Below are 12,426 nucleotides of genomic sequence, written 5' to 3'. Positions count from 1 at the left end.
CGCTTAGCTCAGTAGGTAAGAGCGTTGGTCTACGGATCTCGGGGTCGCGAGTTCGATCCTCGGGCGGGGCGTATGTTCTCCGTGACTATTTGATAAACGACATTGTGTCTGAAATCATTAGTCCTCCACCGCTGATTCATGTGGGGAAGTTGGCAGTTACTTGCGGAGAACAGGTTTGTACTGGTACAGAATCCAGGAATACTGGTTAGGTTAACTGCCCGCCGTTACATAACTGAAATACTGTTGAAAAACGGCGTTAAACCCAAAACAAACAAAAACAAAGCATTTACAACTTATTTGACCCCATTTTTTACGTGAATGACAGCATTCTCGTGCAACTCGTGCAAACAGAGTTATGAAAAGTATGGTGGAGAATTCAAGGACAAATTATAAATGACATTAAAGTGAGGATAACTGTATATTCGTCCAATTTTGATCATTGACATGCCTGCTGTGTATTAGTAACTTTTGTGAACAAGATTAGAATGTTACTTTTGCACATATACACATTGAGTGGACCTCTCAACCAAATTTCATACCTTATTTTAGGGATTTTTAAGACAATACATTTTCAAAAGTTTGTTCAATGTGTTTTGATATTTAAGTGCATTGTAGTTCATGAATACCAAGTTAAAAATTAATAATGGCAACATTTCTAGGCCTTATTATAAGCTACTAGACTTCTGTAACCATAAATTTTAATGTATTAAGGGGAATATACTCTTTTAGTTTTGGAATGTGGCATTCCTTGACCACCGTATCTTTTCTTATGCACTACTTTGTAAACAAACTAAATAATGTGTTTTAGCTTACATATGCGAAATGAAAAGCAAGACAGTGACCATATTTCACATTCTTTCTTTAAATTAGAATCTGTAGGACATTGATAAATGTTTGGACAAGGTGAAGCACTATTATTTTCGCACCAAAAAGTCTTAATTGTTGACTTTGAATGTACACAAGAAGTCTTATGTAATTCAACAATAACTTTCTTCTTTCAGTTTTCTCATTTTTATTTTAGTGAGCAATCCTTTAAGTACTTATAACAGTTTAAACAGTATCCATTTCATGTACCAAAACCTTGTACTTTTTTTGCAGGTAAATTTTATCATACCCCACCCACTTTTTTCTAATTTCAAAGTATGCGTCCCCTTAAGAGTAAATCACTGAGATATATTTCGATTCTAACACGCTATCGATATAGGAATAATACACATTTTTTTGTGTGTATTAACGTCTGCAGAAGCCCTTTGGATATGTTTGTGACCGAGGCCGAACAAATCAATAACACTATCAAAAGAATGTATTGAAGGTTTTTAAATGATTTTGTTTATTTCTCGTTATTATTAATCCTCTGCCGTGGCGGAGGGATTATAGGAATGGCCTGCGTCCGTCCTTTCGTCCGTAACAAAATCGTGTCCGGTCCATATCTCCTAAACCCCTTGAAGGATTTTCATGAAACTTGGGTCAAATGATCACCTCATCAAGACGATGTGCAGAACCCATGAGTCAGCCTTGTCGGTTCAAGGTCAAGGTCACAACTCAAGGTCAAAGGTTTGAGCCTGCCATTTTGTGTCCGCTCTATATCTCCTAAACCCCTTGAAGGAATTTTATGAAACTTGGGTCAAATGATCACCTCATCAGAACGATGTGCAGAACCCATGAGTCAACCATGCCGGCTCAAGGTCAAGGTCACAACTCAAGGTCAAAGGTTTGAGCCTTCCATTTTGTGACCGCTCTATATCTCTTAAACCCCTTGAAGGAATTTTATAAAACTTGGGTCAAATGATCACCTCATCAAGACGATGTGCAGAACCCATGAGTCAGTCATGCCGGCTCAAGGTCAAGGTCACAACTTAGGGTCAAAGGTTTGAGCCTTCCATTTTGTGTCCGCTCTATATCTCCTAAACCCCTTGAAGGAATTTTATAAAACTTGGGTCAAATGATCACTTCATCAAGACGATGTGCAGAACCCATGAATCAGCCATGCCGGCTCAAGGTCAAGGTCACAACTCAAGGTCAAAGGTTTGAGCCTTCCATTTTGTGACCGCTCTATATCTCTTAAACCCCTTGAAGGAATTTTATAAAACTTGGGTCAAATGATCACCTCATCAAGACAATGTACAGAACCCATGAGTCAGTCATGCCGGCTCAAGGTCAAGGTCACAACTTAGGGTCAAAGGTTTGAGCCTTCCATTTTGTGTCCACTCTATATCTCCTAAACCCCTTGAAGGATTTTCATCAAACTTGGGTCAAATGATCACCTCATCAAGGCGATGTGCAGAACTTATGAGTCAGCCATGTCGGCTCAAGGTCAAGGTCTCAACTGAAGGTCAAAGGTTTGAGCCTTCCATTTCGTGTCCACTCTATATCTCCTAAACCCCTTAAAGGAATTTTATAAAACTTGGGTCAAATGATTACCTCATCAGAACGATGTGCAAAAATTATGAGTCAACCATGCCAGCTCAAGGTCAAGGTCACAACTAACAAGGGGGGTATTCGATCTACTCCTTACCATGGAAAAAAAATGGCGGCCAAAACTGAAAATGTGAGTTTTTCTTACTTTTTTGCTTTTTCAAGGATATCTAGACAATAACACATGTCTATCAACCTGCTCCACTGTTTTCTCCATCTACCGGTACCTTTCACTTTGGAAACAGCACTTTAATTTGTCTGGAATGCTGGTCATGAAATTCGAATCGATGGAAAATTCTCCGGTAAACACGGGATAAGGAATAGTGCGACTTGCAAAAATGGTCTTTTTACCTAATATACCGCAGGTTGTAAGCTATTTTTCTGATTTGAAGGAATATTTCCACATATTTATCTAATACTGTTGGTTTTGAGCAGATCACAGTTCGTATTTTCAAAAAAACACAATTTTTGTCCGATGGTAAGGAACAGTGTGCGAAAATTAGAGGATAAGGTGCAGTGCAATTTTTTCAAACGGATTTTACAGTTTTCTTTCATCATTTCTGAGATAACCAGTTGACATTTTTATACCATATAATAATTAAAGAGGTCTGAATCGTGACCCTGGCTGTTAAACTACACTAATATTGAAGATGAACCATAGTGTAAACCCTCCTATCGTTAAGTTTTAAATGACGAACAATCGAGTGTTCCTTATCGTGGTTGTTTAAAAATAGGCCCCGGAAGCAAATTAAACATACTATAATTCCAATGAATATGTGTTTATACTTGTTACCTAATGTCAATTGGATTTATCATATCCGTAATCCAAAAAATGTACAAAAGACAATTTAAAATGATACATACGTTACTGGCGCCATGCGCAAGTTTTATACAAAAATTCACAACGCTTGACCGCTTTTATAGTTAATGACGGATTTTTTAGTAAATGCAAAGAATACATGTTCCCTAATTATTAATAACTGCATCATAATATGTATGTTTGTGTTATTACGATTCCTAAACAATAAAACAGATATGACGCCAATGAAGGAATACTTTGGTTATGGATCTATCCTACTATGAATATATGAGCTTGACATATAAAGAATATCGTTTTTATGTCTTTATAGGTTATTTCTAGTTTTGTTTCAACTACATGTTATAACATTTGATACAAGATATACTTAGTAGTGATATATTTTTCACTTAAACTTTCCTTATGTAAAGATTCCACTTTCTATGATACAAACGTTACATTTATTCTAAGACACTGAAAATCACAGCAGTTCATGTTGAACTAAGAGTAGTTTTTTCATGCCAAAACAGTATATGCATTTTCAATACATCAATCATTTGTCTGTTATGAAGCAGAGGTCCTTCTTAATTTAAATGGCATAAGAAATGGCAAAATGATACGTGATCGATACAAACGTTACCAATCTTATTTAAAATAACATAAACAAGAAAGTGTCACTCAGTTTTAATTGGCAGTGTCATCAGTTTGTATCGTCTATGTCGTAAGATGCAGATTTCACACAGGTTAAGTCGCACATTTGTCCTTGATGACGTGTTTTCTTTTTCTGAAAATGTTCAATGGGCTCCGCTGGTAATGTTCGGTTTAAATAGGAAACTTAAAGTAAAACCTATTTTTGATTATATGACAATTATATTTTTTTGTTTCAATTAAATTTATGTTGTTGTACATATTGAGTACGCCATAAACACAGTACAAATTATTGATACATACGTTACGTACGGTAACGTATGTATCCTTTCATGTCTGATATATTACTTTTTATACAACATGAGGCTTCTTTTATATTTTGAAGTCAAGGTTCCAAGATAATACGCTCAGGCGTTTTAATTTGCTAAAAAGTTTTGTTTTAATCACTATTTTTGTTTAAAACACGTCATGCAAATTCTATTTTTAAAATCTAATAATATATGCTTTAATATTAATTTCTTGCTAAAAAGGTTTTGTTTACAGAATTGGTTGTATGTCATAGTGTTTTTAGCATAAAGATACATGTTTAACATATTTTTGAATACAAAATGAATGGAAACAGCATACCCGTGGTACCCATAGCACAGTGATCGGTAACGTATGTATCAATACATAGGTTATTGGTGTATCACTGTTGACTTGTGGTGGGTTGCACATCAGGTTAACATTATTGTAACATCAAGGGCTAAAATCAGAAAGGTGTATCGAGAATGTGAGAAGGCTAAAGACAGTGCGCTACTTTAAAAAGAGAGAATCAGACAGTGAAACTATTACCTCCCTGCTAATTATATCCTTTGGCAAACAGAAAATGGAGGAGAGAAAATAAGAAAAACAAAACGAGAAACGGACTTCGAGACTTCGAAAAAAAAAACCAGTTCTTTTTCACAAGAAATGTATAATATGACATTATACATTCCCTGTGAAAATGTACCGTGTTTCTTTCGGAGTATCGAGAGTCTGTTTCTTAGTTTGTTGAATAGGCTTTGGTTGTTCGGGCGCAGGCTTAACCGAAAAGATAGTGTTTGTAGTTTTACTAAGAATGTATGCGACCTTATATTACTTTATTTTCGTATCTATTAAAATCGATACCTTAAAACAAATCGCTGCGTAGAACTGGTAGCTAAAAGGTAAAAGAGCTAGCTTTAATTACTGTTAAGGTAAAAATCTGCAAGTAAAAGGGCATAAAGTTTTGTTCCAACCGTGATATATCTTGAAAATTTTTTTACAAGACTGTTAATATATTTGAAAAAGTCTTTACAGTAAAGACAGACTTAATAGAACTGTTAACTCTGAATGAAATTTTATATGTAGAATTGTTGGTTTTTGTTGGTGCTTGGTTCATGAATGTGGTTGTACTCAAATAAAATTATCTTTTCTTCATTATTTGGAAAAGTTCTGACACGGTGACTTGTGGTTATATTTAATTTTTAATATTAGAATAAGAACTTTTTCTTTGTGCATTTCATTATATACAGCTTAAAGTGGTGTGATTCATGGATTCAGTGACAAAAGCACTTGTTTTAAGAGCTGCCACTTACAAATATACAAGAGAACGAGATTATCAAAGCCGCATGTGAGAATACGAATAATTAACTTGACAATCGTAAGAAATAATTAATTTGAATAAATAAGTATTTGTGCTTTTGATTTACAATGGTCGGCTTCAATTTGATGGCAATCTTGAACATGAATTTTGATGCCGAAAATGAATTTATTAGTTAATTTGGGATACATACGTTACCATCAGCATATTTCTGATCAGTTTTGACAAGTTTAATATGTGTTATTGTTGATTGACATAAATGTTTCCAAGAAAAGCTTGATGATTAAATGTTCTTAAATTCGTGGTATAAGATACATAATGTTGGTAAATAACAATCATATTTGCCACATATTAAGCCCTACTTGAATGTATTTTTTTCTCATACCTATGTGCAATGATACTTACGTTACTTTTGTAATGCAGCTTAAGATACAAGCAGGACACATAAAATATTCAAATTACTCTTCAAAATATATACGTTAATGGCATCGTAAGAGTATATCTATGATTTTATGAGCTTATTATGTTTGCGATTTGCCTTTTGTCAATGTTTTTAAATATGTTTTGTTACAGTTAAATGTTCGTTCAATAATCTACTAGCGAACTCGCGAGGTAATATTCCTTAATAACTCTAAGCCAACGTTAACTTAAAATGTAAGAGTTAACCATAATTATGAAAAGTCGTATACATAGTTATAGCTTCAACCACGAATAATTTCTGGTCTTTGTATCCATAAAATCGTGAATTAGTGCGCCTAAATGTCGCATAACGTATGTATTTTAACGCAAAATTACAAAGAATGCATAACACCTAAACAAGTTAAGTGGTGTTGCTGAGTTTCACTATCTTTAGTAAAACACATTGTATTTTAAGTAGGTTTAACTTTTAATGGTTTTTTAAGACAAAAAAATAATATTTCAACATTTTTGTAAGGCAATTGCTTGTTATTAATGACTTTGGGCGCTATACCAAATAGAAAGTTATAAATACTTAAATGTTGGCGAGGGATACTATATTAAATACTTGCTGAACTTTTGGCTTTCAGTACATCACGTGTCTGATAGACAGGCGGATACCTTTTAAATCTTACTACATTTAGCAAGAAATAGTTATAAATGATCACCAAAATATTATTGTATAGAATTTTACTTGATTGTCTCTGAAAAGAGCAAAGTAAAAAGTTGCTTGAAGAAGTGAACTGCACCTTATCCTCTTATTTTCGTACACTGTTCCTTACCATCAGACAAAAAACTGTGTAATTTAAAATTACGACTTTTAATCGGCTCCAGACTAACCATGATGGAAATATATATTGATTCTTTTCTTCTAATTAGAAAAATAGCTCACAATTATTTGAATTATAAGGAAAAAAGACCATTTTTGCTAATCGCACTATTCCTTATCCCGTGTTTACCGGAGGATTTTCCATTGATTCAAATCCCATGACCAGCATTCCAGACAAACTACAGCACTGTTTCCAATGTTAAAGGTACCGATAGATAGAAAAAACAGTGGAGCAGGTTGATAGCCATGTGTCATGGTCTAGAAAGCCTTAAAAAAGATAAAAAGTAAGAAAAACTCACATTTTCAGTTTTGGCCGCCATTTTGTTTTGGTGGTAAGGAGTAGATCGAATACCCCCCTTGCTAAGGGTCGAAGGTTTGAGCCTTCCATTTGGTGTCCACTCTGTATCTCCTTAACCCCTTGAAGGATTTTCATCAAACTTGGGTCAAATGATCACCTCATGAGAACTCATGAGTCAGCCATGTCAACTCAAGGTCAAGGTCACAACTGAAGGTCAAAGGTTTCAGCTCTGTATCTCCTAAACCCCTTGAAGGATTTTCATGAAACTTTGGTCAAATGATCACCTCATCAAGACGTTGTGCAGAATTTATGAGTCAGCCATGTCAGTTCAAGGTCAAGGTCACAGCCAAAATCAAAGGTTTACCCTTTCACTATCCATAGCAGTGGCGGGGGATTTAGCTGTCTTTCAGACTGCCTTGTTACACATTAATTTGCACAAGACTTAAAAACTTGGTAAACAGGAACACAATTTCAAGAATATATACTTTGCATTTGAGTTAATTTGATTACAAGCACATTTTAAGTACGGATGAGTACAAACATTTATTTTATGCTTACTGGTGAAATACTGAAAAATATCAGTGAGATATTTTTCTATATCACTCACAGTGCGAGAGATATAGCTCCACCTCCTCATTACATTGTGTATGAATTTTAAATTATTTGCTTAAAACAGGATGAAAATTGTAGTCGCACTTTGTTCTTTATAGTTTATTTCTCGATTCAAATTATTTTACTTAATGAGAATTTCATAACGTTATGCAGCAAAAAATAAAATGAAATAGAACTTTATGTTGTGTGCGTCTTTCTAACGTCACAACACGTCTGACGTCATGTCTGTTTACGCGCGTCTGTTTCCCGCGCTGAGATTAAAAATAGTTGCAAAATGCAAATCTCAACGTAATTGAGCATAAAATAAAAAGAAAATTTGTTTGTTTTCGTGAAGTGAGATAATTTTCTCATTTTCACTCGCGCTACGCGAGTTAGATAAAACATACAGACTGATACTTACCAAAATCATTTATATGATTTATAAAAACAAACAATCGCACAAGATAATTCAATACATTCACGGTTTAATATCGGCAAAAATTGAACCAACGGTGAGTTCAAAGGGATAAGCGGGTAAGTACACTGTTGGAGGCAAGGCGTTTGGGGTTGATACAGCAAAACAAACTATGGATTAGATTGCATCTTTTATTCTACAAAAAGAGGTTATTATGGAAGAAACAAGACACAGATACCAGATGTCCGAGAAGATATGTCGGACAGTCTGTCCCTGGCAAAGCATTTCAAACATAAAAAACATGTGTTAACAGCACGTGCCTTGTTAATACACAATTTTTTTGTCCTGGTAATACATGGGCGGATCCAGTGAAAAAAGTAGGTTTTATGCAAGAATGCTTACTATGTACATCCTTGACAACATCCACCAAATATGTGCCTGTTTTGTGTGGGTTTCTTTTTTCAGCGCGCAGTTATGACGTTTGACGCTATGACATACTATTTCTTACGCACAAACGGTGAATTGTTGCATAATAACACACAGTTTTCTGTCTTCTTTGTTTAAAAGGAAAACAAATCGGGTCGTGTTAGAAGCTTCGATAAACAACGATTGACCGGTAAGAGAACATTATGACGTCACTTATGGCGTCAAATTGTCGCGTGACGTCCGGTTTATTTTCACACCGATGGATAAACTCCAGCATAATTTTTATCAAAATATTCTCGATAGCCTAGTGGTAGAACGTCCGCTTCGAGTGCGGGAGGTCGTGGGTTCGATCCCCGACCGCGTCATACCAAAGACATGAAAAATGGTACCAGTAGCTCCCTTGCTTGGCGCTCAGCATTAAAAGGGAAACTGGCCTCTTCTCTCATACCCTCGTGGCGATGGATTCCATCAGGAATGAGGTGTCGAGAGTTTATTGTCTGTAATAACTGACTCAATAATTCCAGTTTGTTTGTTTGTGTTGGGTTTAACGTCTCACCGACATAAATATAGGTCATATGGCAACTTTCCAGCTTTTGATGTTTGAGGAAGACCCCAGGTGCATTATTTCATCATGGGTGGGCACCTGGGTAGAACCACCGTCCTTACATAAGCCAGCAGGATGGCTTCCTCACATGAAGAATTCAGCGTCCCGAGGGAGACTCGAACATACATCGGTGAGGGGCAAGTGATTTAAAGTCAGTTACCTTAACCACTTGGCAACGGAGGCCCCCAGTAATTCCAGACTGAAAGTGTTCAAAATAAGATGAACACTAATATTGACTGTAAACATGGACGTTCATGCTCTTCCTTGTATCTTTTGTCAGTGATACAGCTAGTATGTTGGGAAATAAAGTACACCATAAGCCGCTGCATAGTGACTGTTAATACACTGCATTATGCTATATACAGACTGTGAACTTACTTTAATAGTTAGCAATCTGTTGAATTCAAATATATTAAGATATGTTAAACCGTCAACATCCTCAAGTTTCTTCTTCTTATAGGTGCTGAACTGGGATCTTTTTAGTATGAAGCTAAAAGAATAGAAAGCTTCAGAAATCTAAAGCGATAGATGTAGTCAGTTTATATCCCAACCCGTGGAGTATGCAGGGGTTGCGATATAAACTGACTACATCTATCGCTTCTTAAAACAGCTGCGACCAAGAATGTAGTTCAACACCCGTGACTCTAAAATAAGAGTATGTTGATGAAAGACTTAAAGACTGGGATAGATATTTATCATATTCTTATATAAATCCTGTCAAAAAACAGCTTGTATTTCATAAGTAAATACGAACAGGCAGAAAGAAATCCGTATTGTACCTTTTGTATTGTATGTCACCGGGCTACTTTAATTCAATATGCACGGTCTGTCACAGTTCTATAAATAACGCGCGCACACACAAAAACACTCAATTAAAACAACATCGGTCCATTGAAGGTTTTATTCGATTATAAAACAAGAAACAAAAAGGTGGAGGTATATAATAAAAGGGTCATTATAAATGTAACAAGATCTGGGATTTTGTATTCGGCTCTCGTTGATTTTGCCAGGTCGGATCACAAAATCCTGGCAAAATCCATTCGAACCGAATACGGCATCCCAGATCAAGCTACTATTACAATAACCCTTTTATATCAGCAGTATTGTTCACGCACAGAGAAGTCCTACACAGAACTACATGATTCTCCCCATTTTAACATTAAGAGGTCAAGTGCAAGCACTGAAGGAACCTTGGACAGGGAGTGAAGTACTTGAAACAACCAACACTTACAAATAAGTGCTAGATCTACGGAACAGGCTGGAGGATACGTGCAAGATTGCTAGTGAGAAGCTCGGCGATGCACAAGCAGAAAAAGTCTCGAGTAATGTTTCTTCTGTCCGAAACTTAAAACAAACTTAGGTCCTTTTTCGCACAAATGAATAGAGATATACAGTAGAGTGTTTACAACAATAAAGGGTGAGATGGTGGTGGCGCTCAGCATGACTTAATGTCTATTTACAGTTTTAAAACATGTAAATGTATATGTACACTGGTGGTCAAAGATATGACGTGGAGCAGATCATACCTAGCTATTACGTCTTTAAATTATCCCGGATCGTGCGACCACGACGAATCCCCTTTGTGAATCCCCAATCGATTACGTCAATTTACTATGTTATCTAGTACAAGCTCGGAATACCTAAACTGACCACTCAGTCAAATGTTAATTCCCACGCAGGCCTTACTACAGTACAATGCACTACGCAAGGGTCAGCTCTATCTTTAAATTCTAATTAATTCTTCTTAAAATATCTGCAAGAGCTTTGGTACCTTGATGAGTACAATTTTCTTTTAAGCGTTTGTGAATACACGCTTCTTTTAAGCATCGGTTGGTAAATGACTACCTCTGTGTTTTCTTCATTCTACAATGGTTCGTGATTTAATATACATAATTTTATTTCAACCCATTTTTCATCTCTAAGTGTTTGTTGCACACATTTACTTAATTGAAACTCAATATCTCAAACTTACTTATCTCAAAATCCCGGATATCTCGAAGACATTGTCAAGTCCCATTCCGAAGAACACGTGCACAAAAAATAAAGTTTTAAAGGTATATTAGATCCATATATCATATTTCAAAACATGAACAATTACTTCACATAGTTTATGTAAACATAAAATTAACAGGTTGATGTGTATTAACAGTACTATGCAATCGGTTTAAATAGTACACACTGAATACACGTATAGATAAACACAGTATAAATGTGTAACCACTAAAAAAAAAACTGGCTGTTTTTTAACAAGCAGTTGTTACTGCATGACATTTAATTATGAATGTAGCTCTATATTTAAATATTTAGTAAAGTTAAATAGCCTATATTTGATGAGGATTTTATACATTTAAATATCTAAAGATAAGATATTTTAGTAAAAGATTGCCATTTGATATCTTTAAGTCGAATTTCGGTTATCCCGAAGTAAAGTGACCGATCCGACGTGTTCCGCTGTATTTTAAAAATATCCATAGGCTATTCACGGTGGAAAAACTGCGATAACTTTCTTATTTCTAAACGAAACATGTAACTGTGAGCATTCATTTTCTTAGTTAGACTATTTCCTATCCGATGATTATAGTTTCGAGTCAATATTTGATAAAAAGTTGTTTTCGAAATTTTTGGCAAGGAGAGCAAATCATTAAAGAAAGAAAAATCGACGGGGTTCACACATGCATGAACACTAGAAAAGGTAATTTAATCCTGTAATTTAAATAAACGCCTCGTTAAAACTGATCGTCGCGGTCTTTTAATCAATTAGTTACATGTAATTATTTGCGTTTCGATATTAACCAGTTTTGCAAGTTTTGGTCAAGTTAGCGGTACATTTTGGCAGGTATTCACCAGTGTTTTCCACGTTATGTATAGGTTATAGATCATTTATTGAACTTCTAATGCAATTAGGTTTGCCGAAACGGAGCGTAGCGTAGTGAAGGCAAAACTTAATGCATTTAGAAGTTCAATAAGTGATCTATAACCGGCTTATAGTTTAACGCCCCATTTCGGGTCAAAACTGCAAAAAGCTCTCTCTGAAGTAAACTAACCATGCCTTCTGTTAATTCATTGGCTAGTCTTATCTTCACTCATGGTGGAGAAGTACATGTTTACTACAACTTTATACAAGGTCATTTTAGTGCCAACCTTTAGCAAAACAGCGGTTGATCCAGTGCTGATTTTAATTTAGTTTATATCATAAATACATCAGTCTTATCGGGTACTTTGTGGAACACGATCTTATATTCTTATTCAATGGAAATATAATATGCAGGTTTAACTCGTAATGATGTAACAGTACAAGTCAAGCAACTACATGTATAAATAAAACAAGACAAAGTAGAATTTAAG

The sequence above is a fragment of the Mercenaria mercenaria genome, chromosome 1 (assembly GCF_021730395.1).
Source record: "Mercenaria mercenaria strain notata chromosome 1, MADL_Memer_1, whole genome shotgun sequence".
NCBI lineage: Eukaryota > Metazoa > Mollusca > Bivalvia > Venerida > Veneridae > Mercenaria > Mercenaria mercenaria.
Note: the sequence above shows the minus strand (reverse complement) of the source record.